The sequence below is a fragment of the Lolium rigidum genome, chromosome 3 (assembly GCF_022539505.1).
Source record: "Lolium rigidum isolate FL_2022 chromosome 3, APGP_CSIRO_Lrig_0.1, whole genome shotgun sequence".
Taxonomy (NCBI): domain Eukaryota; kingdom Viridiplantae; phylum Streptophyta; class Magnoliopsida; order Poales; family Poaceae; genus Lolium; species Lolium rigidum.
Window position 1 is genome coordinate 399,413,988 of NC_061510.1, and position 20,164 is coordinate 399,434,151.

Genomic DNA, 20,164 nt, shown 5'->3' on the forward strand with positions numbered 1-20,164 from the left:
AAAAAACGTCCGGCACAAATGATTTGGGGCACGTTTGGGACCGCGCCGGACAAAAAGAGATCAAAAATCTGTACAGAAAAAAGACCCTTTCCAGCCGCGTCCCTCAAACAGCGTCCGGATGCATGCATTTTAATAGAAGGGACCACCCCATGTGGGAAAAGTAGGCGAGAGAAAGTGTGGGGAAAGAGAATGGCATGTGGGGACTAGGGGCTGCATGCATGCATATGGGCTCTCATTTTGTGTCCGGCGTCCCCGGTAGAGACTCTATTTTGTGTCCGGCGTCCCCGGTAGAGACTCTATCATAGAGTCTCTACCGGGGACGCCGGACACAAAATGAGGCGCTATTTAGCTTTGGGGGACGCGACTGGGACGCGATTTTCTCCATTTCTTGTCCGCCGTCCCCTAAACGCCGTTTGGGGGACGCGACTGGAGATGCTCTAAGTGAGGTATGACTCTTCCTGTGTTTCCATCATGACAAAGGTCTTCTATCCATTTCTGCAATCAACCAGTGGATGTATTTTGACTGAAATTATGGCTTTCTCCTATTCACACTTGATGATATGCAGTAAGGCCTATGGAGACTATCTAAGGAACCTAAAGATATGCAACTATTAAATTATTTATTGCATTGTTCTAATGGAACGTCGTTGTTATTGGCTACTATCCATTCCTGGGGTGACTTTCAGTGGATCTAAAGATGTACTTCGAGAAGGAACTTTCAGAATTATAATTTTTCAGACAATAGTTTGGAGAATAATAAATTGTATTGTAGGCATCAACAGTCTAAGCCCGACAACATGCAAGAGTGACAACTGATTTCCTACGTCGTCTTGCTCTTGATTCCTTGCTACAGATCTATACTCCAACAACATTTTGTATCTCCCATCATTGCAGAGGTATATATTTACCCAAAAGTTAGTTCTTTTTTGTTGCATACAATATATAATCGCAAGTTCTATGACTACTTTTTTAGAAAGGTTACCCTGCATATTCTTTGTTGTATTGGAAATATGTAAACATTTGACAATTGCAGACGTAGTATAAATAGCTCCACCTAGATACATGTACATGCATGGGCATGATATGTTACACTAAGTAATTCAAATAATAGCATGTACGTTGCAACATAAGTAAACGGCTAAATTAGCTTTTTCACTTATTAACTTCGCTCATGTATATGTCTAAAAATTACCGCAGCAACGCGCGGGGAATCGTCTAGTATGAACAAATGCATACGTCCCGAAACATCCCGTGCATGTTTATACCGTTAGATTCATCATGCTTTCTGCTTCAAGATCCGTGCTGCTAAGTTTTATTATGTTTCAGCAAGTATTGAGAATTTAAAGTAGACCAGCATGCAACGAAATCTAATGATTTCGTGCACGGAACAAACGTAGCTCTCATGTAATGTGCTCTCCATAGGGAAGAAAGGGTGTGACTATTTCTTCGTTATTTCTTCGTTGTGAGAATTAATTTCGTTCTCCATATGGAAGAAAGAGTGTGACTATTTCTTCGTCGACTCACTCATTAGTAGCACGAATCACAAAGCAAATCTAACTGTCTGGATTGTTTTTCTTAGTACATCTTCTATTGCAACTGAAAAATCTTAGTTGTAACTCCACTTGCAACTGAAAAAAACTTGATTGCAACTTAACTTGCAACTCATATGCGCAAATCACGATGCCCAATTAATGTAGGACTTGACTGAGCATGACCTTAGTTCTCAGCTACATGAGAACTAGCAAATTCCTAGAAAAAAACGATGTGGACTTATATATGCCTCTGTTTGCCAATTATAGGACGTGTAGGATTGATGACGTGGCCTCGTTAGAGCAACTTTAGCAGATTACTCGAAAAATTGAAACCGGATAACTCATATCAGGTACAACCCAAAACACATGTGGGGTATGTACATTGATCTACCAGAACATATACTGAAACTGAAATTAAAGAGAGGGTTGTGTGCCATGATATTTCAACTAGTAGTTCATAGAACCCGGTAGCAATACATAGATTTCATACACCTATTTCGTAGAACAATATCTAGTTACTTAGCAAGACCTACAAGATCCCTCATCCTAGACCTACCTAGATCTGACATGGCGTCCTTGTCGAGGAGACGATCCTTACCGACAACCCACCGATGCACCACAACATGGGCTAGATAAACCCCCACGACGGACATGTGGCCATGCGTCATCGAATCTACAGTGGATTTTTCGCTGAAGTATTTTGGTACTGCGACGGAGGAATGTGAGATTGCGGCAGAGGACCGGGAACGGAACCCTAAGTTGTGGTCTAACCCAATATATAATGGTGGGAGCAGCAGATATCGGGCTCATTGAATATAATTATCCAGGCTAGGCTGATATGGATACCCTGTTCGGGAACAAAATGACCTAATACCGCATATCCACCACACTTATCCGGGCAAGGGGAGGTGGTTTTTCCAATACCTGTTAGAGTTGCTCTTAGTCGTTACCAGTTGCACATGTCGCTGATGGAGTCTAGCCGACCATGATTCCACGGTAAAAGAAGGTGAACGATAAGTTTTGTGATCTCATATTGTGCTCCTCTTTGTGTCAGATTAGGGTTTTGCTTCAGTGTCCCCCTCTCCAAACTTTGGACCATGTGGATGGCCAGGATCTTCCGATACCCTTTGGTGGGTTAACTTACTCCTACAACTTTGGTGGTGGATAGAGGGTCTATGTGTGGGAGGTGGGGGGCACCGGATCACACCTCGTCAAATGAATGAAATATGTGTTGGGAGTGAGTGGGGGCGGATCGCGTGTCGTGAGAAATTTATCGTAAAATGGTTGATGCAAATTTGTGTAAAATTGAGAAACAATGTTGCCATTAAAGGATCGATCTTTAAAGGATATATGATCTAGCCTGGACACAAACAACTTTTATGCCGGTAGACACATTCTTGAAGGTGTCGTCATTTTACATGAGACGATCAATGAACTTCATAGGAAAAAATGGATGGGGTCTTCTTTAAGAGGTATTTTGAGAAAGCTTATGATAAGGTAAAGTGGTATTTCTTACAACAAGTTTTACAAATGAAAGGTTTCGATCCGAAATGGTGTGACTGGATTCGGAGATTTATCGAGAATGGTAGTATTGGGATTAGGGTTAACAATGACATAGGTCACTACTTTCAAACCAGGAAAGATCTTAGACAAGGTGACCCGTTCTCACCTATTTTATTTATTAATGTCGCAGATATGTTAGCAACATTGATTGCAAGAGCAAATGCAGATGGGCAAGTGGCCGGTCTCATTCCTCACTTAGTGGATGGTGGGGTTTCTATTCTTCAATATGCGGATGATACTATACTTTTTATGGAACATAACTTAGAAAAGGCTTTGAACATGAAACTAGTTCTCTATATTTTCGAACAATTGTCAGGTCTCAAGATAAATTTTCATAAAGCGAGCTCTTTTGTTTCGGTAAGGCCAAGAAGAGAGAACAAGACTGTAAATTATTTTGGGGTGTGACATAGGGTCACTTCCTTTTAGATATGTTGGTATACCAATCCATTTATGTAAGTTGGGAAATGGGGAATGGAAAACAGTAGAAGATCGATTTGCGAAGAAGCTAAGTAGTTGGATTGGTAAAATGTTATCTTATGGTGATCGTCTTATATTAATTAATTCTGTTCTCACAAGCCTACCCATGTTTATGCTCTCTTTCCTTATAATTCCAAAGGGAGTTCGGAAGAGATTAGATTTCTTTAGATCACGATTTGTTTGGCAAAGTGATGGTCATAAAAGAAAATATAAGCTAACCAAGTGGAATATAATATGTAGACCAAAAGAACAGGGGGTAGGAGTGGAGGATTTAGAGCTAAAAAATGAAAGTTTACTGGCTAAGTGGTTCTTTAAACTTATGAATGAAGAGGCATGTGGGAAGAATTACTGTATAAGAAATATTTGGGCTCTAAAATGCTTTCTCAAGTGTCAGATTCACCTATTTGGAAGGGGTTAATGAATGTAAATATGAGTTGTTTCTTAGAGGATCTTTTGTTTTTGGTAATTGTGGTAATACTAGATTCTGGGAGGACATTTGGTTAGAACAAAGGTCCCTGCTGAAAGGACCATATGTCACCTAGAGAAGGGGGTGTGAATAGGTGCTATATCAAATTTTAATTCTTTTTCAATTTAGGCTTGACACAGAGGTAAATTTTCTAGATATGCAATTATGTGAATTTACATATATGACAAGATGCAAGCAAACAACACACAATACAAGGTACAAGTAGTAAAGTGCTGTAAAAGGATAGAGGTAACCGAGGTGGAGCACGCGGAGACACGAGGGTATGAGTCCCGTAGTTCCTTCTTTGTAAAGGGAAGTACGTCTATGTTGGAGGGGTGTTGTGCCACAAAGCAAACCAACGCCATGAAGGCCTCAACCTATTCTCCGGTGAGCAACGCCACAAAGGCCTAGCTCACGCTCCACTAAGCGGTTGCCTCAAGGTCGCAACCGTCACCTTTACACAAAGGTTGGGGCACACATCAACAACCCAATTGGAGGCTCCCAACAACCGACGATGGAGCTTTTACAACACAAAGCAAGCTCTGAGGGCGAAGTCTCACAAAGCTAGGGTTTCACAACATGGATCTCCTACAAAAAAGTGTGATACTCAAATCCCTTTGGTGGAAGTGTAGATCTAAGGTTCCTCCCTTGATTCCCAAGAGATCAACAAGATTGAGTGGCTAGGGAGGGAGATCTTGGAGTTTTGAGCTTTGGAACAATTGAGGAGAGAGAGTTGAATACGCAACCTCTCCTTGGAGAAGAAGGGTCACTTTTATACTCCCACGATATAAGTGACCGTTGCAGAACCTTTTTGTCTGGTGCCTCTGAGCTAATGTCTGGAGTCTCCGTTGTAAGTCCCGAAACTCCGGTGTAGTTTTCGGCCTAGTCCCCGGACCCCCATGCCGTAAGTGAGGCCCACTCGCCAGCCTCACAATCCTGAAACTCTGGAAACTTGTCCGGAGTCTTCGGCCAGGGGAGGCCAGAGTATCCGGAGTGCAATGAACGAGAACTTGATTAAAGTCCCCGGTCGAGTATCAAGACCCACATACATAGAGTGAGGCACCTTGGCAGGCTTCTCGAAGTTGGTCAGTCCGGAGACTTGTCCGGAGTCTCCGGCCTGGATGACCAGAGTCTCCGGTGTACTTGTCCGGAGTCTCCGGACTGAAGATCTGCACTTGGTTCTTTTGTTGTGGGTCAACTCCACTACCATTTCCATCCAACCCCCGATCTTTTCTTAAACATTTTAGACACTTCACCACAAAGCTTCAATGCACATCTTGTTCGTTTCAATTTTTAGGGGTCAGCCACCGTGACAAGCTTAACACATATATCATCTATGATCCATAAGCACATGGTTAAAGATCTCTATGTTGACAGCAATCACACAAAACCATGTTAGGAGGTAAATTCCCTTTCAATCTCCCCCTTTTTGGTGTTTGATGACAACATAGAGGTTTGCAAAGATATTATGATAGGCATATCAAATAAGATATAAGAAGGGGTGAGCTCCCCCTAGATGTATGCAACATGATTTGCAATGAACACTAAGCATATGCATAGAGGAACAACACTCCCCTATCTTTAATACACTAAACATATGTGCAAGATCGCATAACTTGCACAAGCTAGAGACAAGATAGGTAAAGACTAGGAGTTTAGAGGCCATACCATATAGATGACGACAATAGCACTTAGGAAATGTCATAGCCTTTACCACTACGATAACATAGTTGCACAAATGTCACAAACCACACATAACATAGTTTAGTATAAGCCAAATTTTAGAAGATCAACGCTAAGACAAATGGGCACATGCAAAGAAGCATAAGGTAGCAATAGAAAAACATCGCAAGCATGTGCCCGACCCAAGAAAATCCCATAGACAACCTAATAGAACCACATCTCCACCTTTGGCATCGAGACACCAAAAAGGGAAACGAGCAATGCTACATGACCCGAAGGAAGGTAGTCAGAATCCTCCTCGTCATCATCGGAGGCGTCACTCTCATCATATTCTTCATCATCATCCGCGGTCGGTCCCTTGCCCCTGTCACCAGAGGGTCCTGAGGTGATCTCCTCAAGCTCCTTCCAATTCACGCGGCCACCTTGGTTCCATGTGGTGAAGGACAATGTGACATCCGACTCGGTAGAAGGTGAAGACGACTCGGGAGGGCGCTCATTTGCTGGGAGGAGCTTGTTCATTGTGTCTTGGAGCACTTGCTGATTTTTGTTGATATGGTGCTGAGCAACATATGGCGAATGTCAAGCCCCATGCACATCAAAGTCTTCTCAAAGAAAGAGGGCTTCTTCTCCAAAGAACCCATGGCCATCCTCGATGAAGGAGCTTCATCCCAAGAGAGGTCATTGCTTGCTCTCTTCATGCAGGGACGGCGAGTGGCATCATGAACATGCTCTTCATCACTAGCTGCAAAGGGAGCCCGAGAAGCACTAGCACCCACTACATCCTTTGGCTTCTTCTTCTGAGGACGACTAACCTTATGATTCACAAGGTTGAATGTAACAAGAGGGCAAGTGGGTGCCTTCTGAAGGATGAGCTTCATGATGAAAGGAGCATAGAATAGGTTCCTTCTTCATGTCAAGCATGCATAGGTACATCTCCTTGTAGATGAAATCCACCACATAAAGCGGTGCCAAAGGTGGTTCCTCATCACCATGGCGGTAAATGCGGTGTGAGAAGAGGAGGAGATTGACAAGAGCTCCTCTAATGTCATCCTCATTGCCCGAAGATGGGACAATGTTATCCTAGAATATGCGGAGGAGAATGTTGTAGAAAAGCTTGAGGCCGTTAGCCTTTCCAGCCTCGAATTCCTCACTGGCATAGAGAGGTGCAAGCTTCTTCTTAGAGTATTGGACACCTTCCACATGCATGCATCCTTTTCCCATAGGAGGTATCATTTGCACCACCGTACTCATATCCCAACAAGGCCCCAAACTCCACCATGGTAGATTGGCAAGGAGTGTTTCCGGCATCCAATAGAAGTCAACGGTGTCCTGCTGACTGAAAACAAGAGTGGAGAAAAAATGCTGAATGACCTGAATATTGTAGTCTTGTTGGCGGGTCATCAATGGTACAAGTCCAAGCCTCTTGCATATCTAGAGAGCATCAGCAAAGTAGTCATCACTCAGGTGGTCCATGCACATCACAGTTTGAGGAGCAACCTTGTTCGTCAAATTTGCATACTTCTCATTCATGATATGCTCTTGCTCACGTCGGTGAAACATGGGACCACGTACTAGCAGTCCTTGGCAAGGAATAGTTGAGCTGGAGCCTCATGTCATGAAACTCCTCCTTAGAAAAACCCTTGAGTGTGGTCAACAATTCATACTTTTGCCTTTTAGTCTCCTCCCTCTCATTACTAGCAGTGAACGCCTCACGCTGCCGGCGAACGGTTTCTTGCACATAGCTGCCTCTCTGCGGATCATACCTCAAGCGAACTTCCCCGACACAACTTTCCCTTGGCTTCCGGTTTGGATCGGATGTTTGACGCTTAGTACGACGTGGACGACCACCTGTGAACAGCAAGGGGTTGTAGCAAATATAGGTAAGTAAACATCTCCAGAGTGTCAAAGAACAACAATTGACCAAAACTGGGTACAAAAGTCCCTATGTAGTCCAGAGTTTCCGGGGCAACCGTGGAGTCTCCGGCCAATGGACCGGAGTCTCCGGCCTTGGCACCGGAGTCTCCGGCCAGAAACCCTAGGTTGCCCGGGAACTTCCTCTAGATGATGAAAAAATTGCACAAAACCAGTTTTAGATGATTGCTACGAAAGTTAGGATGCCAGCATTGTGTTTTCCACCATAGAATAGTCGGGAATAGTCACATCTACACAAATTTAGCAAGAAGTAGATGGGGAAGAGGAGATTCATTACCCGAGCCCTCCATGGTGGTTCTCAACCAAGGGAGGAGGATCCCAAGGGTGAGGTGAAGGAGATGGCCGGTGGCATGGTGGATCTAGGCCGCCTTGGCTTCCCGGCGGCGTCCTAAGGTTGAGGGCGGCGGTTTGGAAGGAGTTGGGGCCGGGGAAAATGAGAGGAAACCTCTCTCCCCGAGCTCCCTCTCTTGATATGTGAAACCCGCAAATACCGGAGTCTCCAGACCCTCGACCGGAGTCTCCGGTCCATGGATCGGAGTCTCCCCCCCCCCTCAAAGTCAGAACACCAGAATTGTGTATTGGACATGTTTCATGAGAGATAATGTTTTATAGATGAGTGTTTGGCTTGGGTTTAGAGTGAACACAGTAGTGTGGTACTAGTAACTCCAAGTTGCAAGATAAAACATCAAGAAAGGCCAACTTGGAGTCAATTCCCATAAGAACTATATAGAACAATGAAGCACAATGGTGGCCGGTTCGTTGTCGGCAGTGGCGGTATCTTCAGCAGTCTCTTCAACGGGTTCTTCGGCTTCACACCGGTATATGAGACAAAAGCCCAAGCAGGCAAAGCGTCAAACATGCCCAAGCTGGCAAAATCTATTCCGGTAAACGCCCAAGAAGGCTATATACGGTATATGAAAAAGATGCAAAAAAACGCCCAAGAAGGCTAAACCGGTATGAAAAAGATGCCGGTAAAAGAAGGAGATGGGAACAAGAGCTAACCGTTGGCAAGTTTCGCACTAAGTACTGCGTGCTTAACCCGAAACTCGGGGACTGGCTATGCCGGTTTTTTGGCAAGTTTCACGCCAAGTACTACGTGCTTAACCTGAAACTCGGGGACTGGCTATGCCGGGTTTTTGTTAAGTTTCACACCAAGTACTGCGTGCTTAACCCGAAACTCGGGGACTAGCTATGCCGGTTTTTTGGCAAGTATAAGTACTGCGTGCTTAACCCGAAACTCGGGGACTAGCTGTGCCGGTTTTTTTTGGCAAGTTTCGTGCTAAGTACTTCATGCTTAACCCGAAACTCGGGGACTATGTATACCGGTATGAAAAATATGCAAAAAAAAGAGGAAGTGTTTTTTGGAAGATTCACGCTAAGTGTTTCTCACTTAACCCGAATCTCGGGGACTGTGAGTATATATACATCGGGTTTCATCTGTAAACCAGTATTAATTAATATCATGCTATGAGGGTGCAAATTTTTCAGCGGATGGAGGCTTGTTGGTAAAAGAAACCGGCTAAAAGAAGCCGGAAAAGCTCGGATGAGTTCGGTTGTTCGGATTGAGTTCGGTAAAACACCGGCTGAGTTTAACTTGAAACCGGAATGATTAATCGGAATAGGAACCTAGCGTGGCCCGTCGGAAGAATCAGCCGGACCGCACCAGCTTCGGGGACTAATGTCGGGGGATGGCCCCCGGTAGGCCAAGACTATGGCAAACATGCCATGATAAATAGTTTGTATACCAGTTTAAATATTAAACCAGATGCTCAAAGTTGAGTGAGATTTGTGATAAGTTGAAACAAATCGGTATACCAGGAGGGGTATACCGGAGTACGAGAAACATAAGAGATTGAGTTACAGAGGCAAAAGATGCCGAAGCTCAAAGGTAAAGATATCGGATAAAGATACTGGAAAAGGTGATACCGGCTTAAACTAAACCGGGTTCAAGAATAAACCGGATTATGAAGGCTTAGTTTAACAGTGTTGGATGAAACAATCCGGTATACCGAGAGGGGTATACCGGACTAAAGGAAACCGGTGATGTCTAAGCCAGAGATATGCCAAAGAGGATAAACTGAGATACAAAGGGTAAGAAGCCGGATAAAGATACCGGAAAACCGGCATAAGATACCGGAGAACCAACATAGGCTCAACTGTAGCCTTTCGACACTTTGGTCAAAGATTCCATCAAGGACTAAAGGACAAGGATGAGCGAAGCACATCAGCTTTAAACGAAGCCCTGATGCCAAAGCAAGAGGATGACGTTAAAGATACCGGCGGAGGTCACCGCTCCTTGATTAAAGACAGGACCGGTGTCATCAAGGCCAAAGAAGCTTTATAAAGTAGCTTAGCTCATCAAAGATGCCATTAGGGTTTCTTCCCTTGTAAGCCACCCTCTCCCCTATGTAAGAAGAGGGGGCACACCCGTGCGTGGGGATAGGTGAGGATCGACTGGACAGAACATTAGGCTTTAGTGAGAAGTAGAGCGGGATAGAGGTGCTCACCTTGTAGCCCGTACTGTCTTCAACCTCCGGCCAAGGCCAAGTTCATCCAATAAAGATACCGGAATTCTTTCCCAGACCTCCACCCTTGTTACCAAAACCCTCCCCCGAATCCTCTAGCGCACATTCAGCCCCAACTTAATCCATCCCATGGCATCTATCTGTTCACCACGACGACAAAGATTCAACTCAATCACCGAGGCTATGTCGAAGATTCTATAAGTGTGGGATTCGACACCATAACCAGCAAATATATCCTCCAAATCTTTAGGTTGAAATTTAGACAAAGGAACTCCTTTGATTTTATAGAAACACTTACAACTGAACACCTTGAAGTAGGAGATATTAGGCTTGTGTCCGGAGAGGATTTCATAAGGAGTCTTGTTCAATCCCTTGCGAAGATAGAGCCAGTTTGAAGAATGACATACGCTGGAGATGGATTTGGCCCAAAAGTCATAGCAAATTTTATAGTCCGACAACATAGACATTTCCATACTCATGAGAGTCCGGTTCTTCCTCTCCGCAACACCATTTTGTTGAGGGGTGTACACGGAGGAATATTGATTTCTTATCCCCTCATCACTAAGGAAATCATTGAGTGTGTAGTTCTTAAACTTGGAGCCGTTGCCACTTCTTATTGCCAATATAGTGAGGTTGTGTTGACATTGCACCTCCGTGGCAAATTCAATGAAGATTTGTTGAGTCTCATCCTTCTTCTTGAGAAAATAGACCCAAGTATACCTTGAATAATCATCAACAATAACCAAGCAATGTTTCTTCGCACCAAGACTTACATGAGTAGTGGGGGAAAAGGTCCACATGAAGGAGTTCCAATATCCTCTTGGAAGAGATGATGGTCTTGCTTGGATGCGTAAAATCATGCATTTTACCCTCAACACAAGCCCTACAAACACGATCTTTGGCAAAACAAGAATTGTCTCTTAGTCCAACAATATGGTTTCACTTGTGGAGACTTTGAAAAGTCCTCATGTTGACATGGGCCAAGCGGCGATGCCACAACCAACCCACGTCCGCCTTTCCGAATAGGCTCATCACATTTGTAGTGCTTTTCCCCGAAAAGTCCACCATATACAAGTTGTTTTCGAAGTACCCAACGAAAGCGACTTTTAGAGTCTTGCTCCACAACAGAACCACAATATCAATATCAATAAAGACGGCGAAACCCATCTTGCCTAGGGCATGCACGGATAATAAATTGTAACCAAGAGTCTTGACAAGCATGATGTCCACAAGAGTAATGTTGTGTGCAACCACAACCTTTCGAAGACCCAATGCCTCGGATTTTGAGTTGTCGCCGAAAGTAACAGTCACCTTGTCTAAATTGGGCCTCAACTCCGCCACGAAGTTCTTTCTGCCGGTCATATGACTTGTGCATCCACTATCAAGCACCCATTTTTACCCTCCAGCGGCATAGTCCTACAAGAGATCAAGTTCTTGTTTTAGGTCCCCATTTCTCAATGGGTCTTCTTTTGTTAGCAACAAGGGTCTTAGGAACCCAAATATACCAAACAACATATCCCTCATAAGGACCAACATAGTAGGCATAAACATCACCATAATAATATCTATATATTTCATAGCACGAGTTATGTTTTCATGCAAAGTTTGTATCCTTAGGTCCGGAGACTATGGTTCTCTTGACCGGAGACTTTGGTTTAGAAGGTGATACTGGAGACTCCGGTGTTGATGGACCGGAGACTCCGGTCTCGGCAACTTTCCCTTTGTTCTTCTTCTTCTTCTTCTTCTTGTTCTTGTTCTTCTTGCTTCAAGTTGTCCCAAATCCAAGTCACTCCTTCCCATTGTTTGACCTTTGATTGCTCAAAAGATCATCCAAGTTTTTATCACCTTGGGAAGGAAAGAACTTAGCAAACTTTGCCTTCAACCTAGTGTTCTCCTCAATAGCATTGGCATGATCACATGAAGGTGTAGAAGAGCAAGGTAAATCATTTTTAGCTAGTTGAATTTCAAGTTGCTCATGAGACTTGGTAAGGGTAGAGAATTCACTTTCCAATGCCTTGTGAGCCTTTTCAAGTTTCTCTAACTCCTTAGTTAGTTTAGCATTACCAACACCAAATTCAAACTTTTCCTTTTTAAGCACATTATACAAGGCAATATCATGATCACGCTCTTTAGTGAGGTTGGATAAGGTTTCATTTTGAGTTTCCTCAATGGAAAACAACTTTTCCTCTAGAGCTTCTCTAAGTTCTTGCTCTTCTTCATGAGCTTGAGACAATGCCCCAATCTCATCGGCATTTTCTCTCCCAAACCTCTCATTGAGATCAAGAAGATCATTAGCATGTGCAAGTCAATCCATGAGTATTTGGAAATGCTTTTTGGCTTCACCTTGCAAGTTAGATATAAATTCATCCAAAGTAACAATTTATCTCTTTATCTTGAGACTCTCAACATCACTCACCGAAGCAATAGTCTTGGAGGTGGGTTTAGATGGAGTCGTTACCTCGGAGGTCTTTGCCATGAGGCACTTGTTGAGGTTAAAGGAGAGGTTATCATTGGGAGATTCAAAGAGAGATTTCAAAGGTGTAGAGGTACTAGTGGCCTCCTCACTCAATATGTCTTCGTGAGCATCTTCTTCATCTCCAGAAGAGTGATCTAGAGAAGTCTTGACCATAAGGCATCTTGCATTGTTGGAGGAGTTCTCATTGGGGGATTCAAAGAGTGATGATGAAGGTGTGGAGTTGATAGCAATGGCAGCCACCTCACGTCTTGCATCGTCTTTGTCATCTTGTTCATCCACGGAAGAATATTCCTCATGGGCGATCAACACATACTTTGATGGCTTCTTGCAAATGTCAAAACCACTTTTATTGACAAATGGATTCTTGCAAGAAGCCTTTGACTTTTCCTTGAGGATGAGCTTCCCACCATGATCTTATCTATTTTCATATGGGCACTCGGCAATGAAGTGGTCTTGGTTACCACAATTGTAGCAAGTTCTTGCTCTTCGGCCCTTGGCATCTCCTCTTTGGTTTCCTTTTAACTTGTACTTGGAAGGGTCTCTCCAAAAGTATTTTGTAAGAAGTGCAATGTGACCATCTAGATCACGTTTGAGCTCCTCGGAGTGCACCTCATACTTAGTTTCCCTCAAATATTCTTCATCTTCTTCAACAACATGTGCCTTTGATGGCGTGTGCTCGTCGTATGCAGAAACGATGTTGGGGAACCCCAAGAGGAAGGTATGATGAGCACAACAACAAGTTTTCCCTCAATACGAAACCAGGTTTAATCGACCAGTAGGAGAAAGGCGTGACTTCTGAAGGTGTTGCTGGCTGACTAGTGGCAGGGCGCACTACCAGCGTCAGCAACAACGTGGAACCTGCACACAACACAACCAAAGTACTTTGCCCCAACTTACAGTGAGGTTGTCAATCTCACCGGTTTGCTGAACACAAAGGATATATCTCTCTAATTTTGTTGTTGTTTTACATTAAGCCTAACCAGTGAAAAAAATATAAAAAACATCAACTTGGAAAGTAAGCATGGAATAAAATAAGCAACAGAAATAACAGCTATAATAGAAACTATTTTTGTGTGTTTTAGATATAAAGATAACTATAAAGTAAACTAATTTTTTTGTGTTTTTGATATAATAAAGCAAACAAAACAAAGTAAAGTAAACTAAGCAAACTATAACAAAGTAAAGAGATTGGGGATGAGAGACTCCCCTTGCAGAAATGCTCTTTCTCCCCAGCAACGACGCCAGTAAACAGCTTGATGGAGTGTGCTCGTTGTATGCAGACATGCCGTTGGGGAACCCCAAGAGGAAGGTGTGATGAGCATAGCAGCATGTTTTTCCTGAGTACGAAACCAAGGTTTAATCGACTAGTAGGAGAAATGTGTGACGTCTGAAGGTGTTGCTGGCTGACTAGTGGCAGGGCGCACTACCGACGTCAACAACAACGTGGAACCTGCACACAACACAACCAAAGTACTTTGCCCCAACTTACAGTGAGGTTGTCAATCTCACTGGTTTGCTGAACACGAAGGATTAGACGTATCGAATGGAAGGAGATGTTTGCAGAAAATAAACAGAACATGATTGCAGTTGAATTTATAAGTAAAGGAAATAGGACCGGGGTCCACAGGTCACTAGAGGTGTCTCTCCATAAAGATAATAGCATGTTGGGTGAACAAATTACAGCTGGACAATTGACAGAATATCGATCGATACATGACAAGATGATTACTATGATAATTTGGTATTGGGCATTACAACATAATACATAGATTGTAATCCAACTGCGTCTATGAATAATAATCCACCTCCAGGTTAGCGTCCGCACCCCTTCCAGTATAAAGTTGCAAGCAACAGACTATCTATTAAGTAATGTGTGTAAAGTAAACAATATAATTACCCTCGGATAAAACATTGTTATTTTATCCCTAGTAGCAACAACACATCTACAATCTTAGAAGTTATAAAGCCACCCTCCCAGAAAACTAGAGGCATTAACCTACTATCAAGCATAAATACCCCCTCTTGGAGTCACAAGTGTTCACTTGGCCAGAGTTTTTACTAGCAACGGAGAGCATGCAAGATCACAAATAACATATGACATGAATATATAATCAATCTCAACATAGTATTCAATATTCATCGGATCCCAGCAAACCAAACATATAGGACAACATAAAGATGATCTTGATCATGTAGGGTAGCTCACAAGATCGATACATGAAGAACAAAGTTGAGAAGACGACCATCTAGCTACTGCTATGGACCCATAGTCCATGAATGAACTACTCATGCATCACTTCGGAGGCGGGCATGGTGATGTAGATGCCTCCGGCGACGATTTCCCCCTCCGGCAGGGTGCCGGGAAGAGCTTCAGAACCCCCCGAGATGGGTTCTGCAATGGCGGCCACGGCGGAACTTTTCGTGGATGGAGGATCGGGTATCCAGGGTTTTCCCGAGAAGATGTATAAATAGGCGGAGGAATTAGTTCGGTTGGGTGCCTGCTGGGCCCAGACCCCCCTAGGTGCGGGCCAGGTCTAGGCCGCCCTGTGGCGCCTCTCCTACACCCCTCTGGACTTCGTCTTCATCTCGGTAAAATATTGACTTCGGCTTTTGTTTCGTTCCATTCCGAGAATATTTCTTGTACAACTTTTTTGAAATACAAAAACAGCAGAAAGCAGGGAACTGGCATTGTGGCATCTCGTTAATCATGTAAAAGTGCAACGAAGTGTAAGCAAAATATATATGAATTGGTATAAAACAAGCATGGAGCATCAAAAATTATAGATACGTTTGAGACGTATCAGCCTTCAATGAAAGATTTCCTCCTCTCTTCATCCCAATGGCTCGGGCACGAGTATCATCCACAATCTTTGACTCAACTTTGAAGGCATCCATTTCTTGCATGACATCATTGGAGGTCATTTTCTCATAGTTGTGCTTGTTCTTGAGGATCCTTAGATCGGCCGGTTCAAAGGCAAGAGAGCATTGATGTGCTTCCTCTTGATCCAATTATCATCAACATGGGTGGAACCAAGTTCCCGAAAAGTGATAGCAAGGGCCTTGAGGCGGCGGTACATGACTCGATGGTCTTCACCATCTTCCATGTAGAATCCTTCGGCTTGATTTCTAACCTCTTCGAACTTGTTTTTCTTCATGCTTGAGCTTCCAATGAATACTTCGAAGAGAATATCCCAAGCCGTCTTGGCGGTGGTGGACTTCTCGATGTAGGGTCTATCATCCTCACCGACAGCTTGTTGAATCATGTACAAGGCAATGGCATTGAGTTGACAATCAACCACTTCCCTATGAGACAAATTGTTTGGATTGTTAGGCTTGTTTCCTTTCATCACAATCCTCCATAGCTAAATAGAGGAACAATTTCTATAGGACTTCATTTTAGTTTGCCACAAGGAGAAAGCATTATGATTGAGCTCCGGGGGATCTCCTCGTTGAGTTATGCAAGGGTGGGGAATGGGTGGATCCGGAGAGTACACGGGCGGAGGAGCAACCGTCGAGTACACTCCGGGAGCATTTGGATCTATCTTGGGGAGGGTCTCACCACTACCTTCTTCATACTTGGTTTCGGCCTCCGAAGGGGCACCAAGGGAAATCTTTTGCACACTTGGAGTGCCAAACTCGGTAGTGGTGGTAGGAGGGAAATGAGTTTTATTGGCTTGCATAAATCTCACCATCATATCCCTTAATTCACCTATGGAATCATTCATCGAGGAGATTGACGATTTCAATTTCTTTATGTCCTCCATAGATACGGGCTCCGAACTAGCCGCCCCCGTCTCGGACATACTCTCTTAGGCGGTAAAGCCCGAATAAGAGCCAAGGCTCTGATACCAATTGAAAGGATCGTATGTCACCTAGATGGGGGGGTGAATAGGTGCTATATAAATTTTTATTTCCTTTTCAATTTAGGCTTGACACAAACATAAATTCTCTAGATATGCAACTATGTGAATTTACCTATATGACAAGATGCAAGCAAACAATACACAATACAAGATACAAGTAGTAAAGTGCGGTAAAATGATAGATGTAACCGGGGTGGAGCACGCGGAGACACGAGGGTACGATTCCCGTAGTTCCTTCCTTGTAAAGGGAAGTACATATACATTGGAGTGGTGTTGTGCCACGAAGGCCAACTAACGCCACGAATGCCTCACCCTATTCTCCGGTGAGCAACGCCACAAAGGCCTAGCTCACGCTCCACTAAGCGGTTGCCTTAAGGTCGCAACCATCACCTTTAAACAAAGGTCGGGGCACACATCCACAACTCAATTGGAGGCTCCCAACAACCGAGCACGGAGCTTTTACAACACAAAGCAAGATCCGAGGGCGACTTCTCACAAATCTAGGGTTTCCCCAACATGAATCTCCTACAAACAAGTGGATACTCAAATCCCTTTGGTGGAAGTATAGATCTAGGGTTCCTCCCTTGATTCCCAAGAGATCAACAAGATTGAGTGGCTAGGGAGGGAGATCTTGGAGTTTTGAGCTTTGGAACAATGGAGGAGAGAGAGTTGAAGCAGCAACCTCTCCTTGGAGAAGAAGAGTCCCTTTTATAATCCCACAACATAAGTGACCGTTGCAGAACCTTTTGGTCCGGAGTCTCCGGGCTAATGTCCGGAGTCTCCGGTGTAAGTTCGGAAACTCCGGTGTAGTTTTCGTCCTAGTCCCCGGACCCCCAGAAACTCTGGAAACTTGTCCGGAGTCTCCGGCCAGGGGAGACCGGAGTCTCCGGAGTGTAATGACCGAGAACTTGAGAAAAGTCCCTGGCCGAGAATCCGGACCCCCATACATATTGTGAGACACCTTGGCTGGCTTCTCGAAGTTGGTTAGTCCGGAGACTTGCCCGGAGTCTCCGGCCCGGATGACCGGAGTCTCCGGTGTACTTGTCCGGAGTCTACAGACTGAAGATCTGCACTTGGTTTTTTTGTTGTGGGTCTTCTCCACCACCATTTCCAGCCAACCCCCGATATTTTCTTGAGCATTGCAGACACTTCACCACAAAGCTGCAACGCACATCTTGTTCGTTTCACTTTTTAGGGATCGGCCACCGTGACAAGCTTAACACATATATCATCTATGATCCATAAGCACATGGTTAAAGATCTCTATCTTAACAACAAACACGCAAAACCATGTTAGGAGGGAAATGCCCTTTCACCTACCAATGAATATCCGTCATTATATAATATTGTTAATCATAAGAATGATACAGTGAAAAATGTGTTAGCATCACATCCTCTGAATATTAGTTTCAGAAAAACTTTGGATGATAATAAATGGATTAGGTGAACACATATGTTACATCAATTAATTCGTGTCCAATTAACTGATCAGGAAGATACTTTCAAATGGAGTCTCACCACATCTGGTATTTTAACTGTTAAAATAATGTACAATGACTTGCTTAATGACCACACTGTTTTTCTTAAAAAATATACTTGGAAGATAAAGGTATCGCTGCAAATTAAGATATTCATGTGGTATCTCTATAAGAAAGTTATTCTCACGAAATATAATCTTATCAAACGTAATTGACATGGGGACGTTAAATGTTGATTTTGTGATCAAGAGGAGACAATACACCATCTCTTCATTGCATGTCCTTTTCACAGAACTGATTTGGAGAATCATCTACATGACATTTAATATGCCAACCCTGCAAATATTGCAAAAATGTTTGGAAATTGGTTGAATGGGGTTTCCAAAAAGCATAAGAGACAAATTAGAGTTGGCATTTGTGTTGTTGTGTGGTCAATATGGAAAGTACGCAATGATTGCATTCTTAACAAAACAAGTTTTTCATCATTTTTGCAGGTTATCCCTTTAGCTACTCATTGGATTCATATGTGATCCTATCTACAGTCGGAGGATGAGCGTCCGGCTATGGATATTAGGTGCAACCGACAACAGGGATTTTACACCAGGTGTGGATGGTGTGCTGACAAACGGTTGACATGCTAATGCAAAGGCGTTTCATGACTCCTTTTGTTTTTCGGTGGCTTATTTTTATTGAGATCTTTGTGATCCATGATGTGTAATAATTTGAAGACTCTTGTAAGACTGGTTTATTTAAATGAAGGCAACCGTATGCATCAACTGATGCAGAGGCTGAGGTACCCCATTCGGAAAAAGAAGTGCTTTGAGGTTAGCTACTAATTTTCTAGATTTCGTTCCAAACATTTTGGAATTTTTTAACTGCTCATCTTTGCAAATGCTAGGCTCCTAGTGTAATTCAGTAACATATTTCCTCTATTTGGTTACGTGGATAGAGCAATCTTTTTCTCTTTTCACAAATGGAGGAATTTCCCCCCACCTATGCATCAACTAATACACATAGATATTTTGTTGCTAGGATCGTTGTTTTATATCTGGTTTGAGTGGCGAACATACAATTGGTGCTTGAATGTAAATTGTATTAGTTTTTTCATGGAGATGTCATTTGGAATATGGTTGAGTATACCACGGACTATGTTAAAAGTGTTAATCGAGAACATCGACTACTTTGTCCCATGATATGTACACAATTGTAGCAATTTTCTCACGTAATAATTCTAAAGGATTACTAATGATCAAACTATCTAGTACAATTGCAAACGAGCTCATCAACAATCACATTGTAGATACACATGCAAAAAAAAAATGGTGGAGTGATTGCGGAAATGTTTTGCTTGTTTAAGAAGTTGTACTCTTATCTCGGTTTGAGACACCTTTACCTCTTTAAAGACTATGGTGAACGTCTAGCATGTATGCTATAATTAACACAAACCCAAATGTGCAAGCAATGTTTTTTCGTAAAAAATCAGGATTGTTCTTGTTGTCAGCTAGAACGTTCTTGTCAGTGTCAATGTAGAAGGATAGAGAGGGAGAGAGATTGGCGGAATATGATGGATGTATTATTGAGCCTCATGGGCGAGTATATATAGGCGTACAGGGATCATCTTGGAGTGCAAGACAAGACACAAGATCTATCTCTATCCTAGACTACCTAAACCGTACGTATACTAAATATATCTCTAACACCCCCCCGCAGTCGTAGCGGTAGTGACGTGAACAACAATAGCGTCGCGGACGGTCAGACTGGAGATAAACCGAAGTGGACCCCAGAAGGCTGACACTCCCCCGCAGTCGTAGCGGGAGCGTCGTGGACGGAGTTGCGTCGCGGATGCTTGGACTGTAGAGGAAGCTGGTGAGGCGCAGGCGAGGTGGTAGCCCTTGTGCCGATGTCGAGGGAGCCGAGAGCGTTGGGTGGTGCAACCTTGGTCAGGGTAACCGCGTGAGGGGATGCCGTGGTCGATGTCGTCGTCGGGTGCCGGTGTCGAGGTAGTCGCACATGAAGCCGCAAGCGCATAGTGCGCGAGGAGAGTGACGGAGACGTGTCGAGGCAGTCGTGGAGATGGTCGATGCCGAAGTCGATGCAGTCTGAGCCGTCGAGGACGAGGTGCGGCCCTAGTTTTGCCGTGAACCGGGCGCACGTCGGGGACGAAGGCAT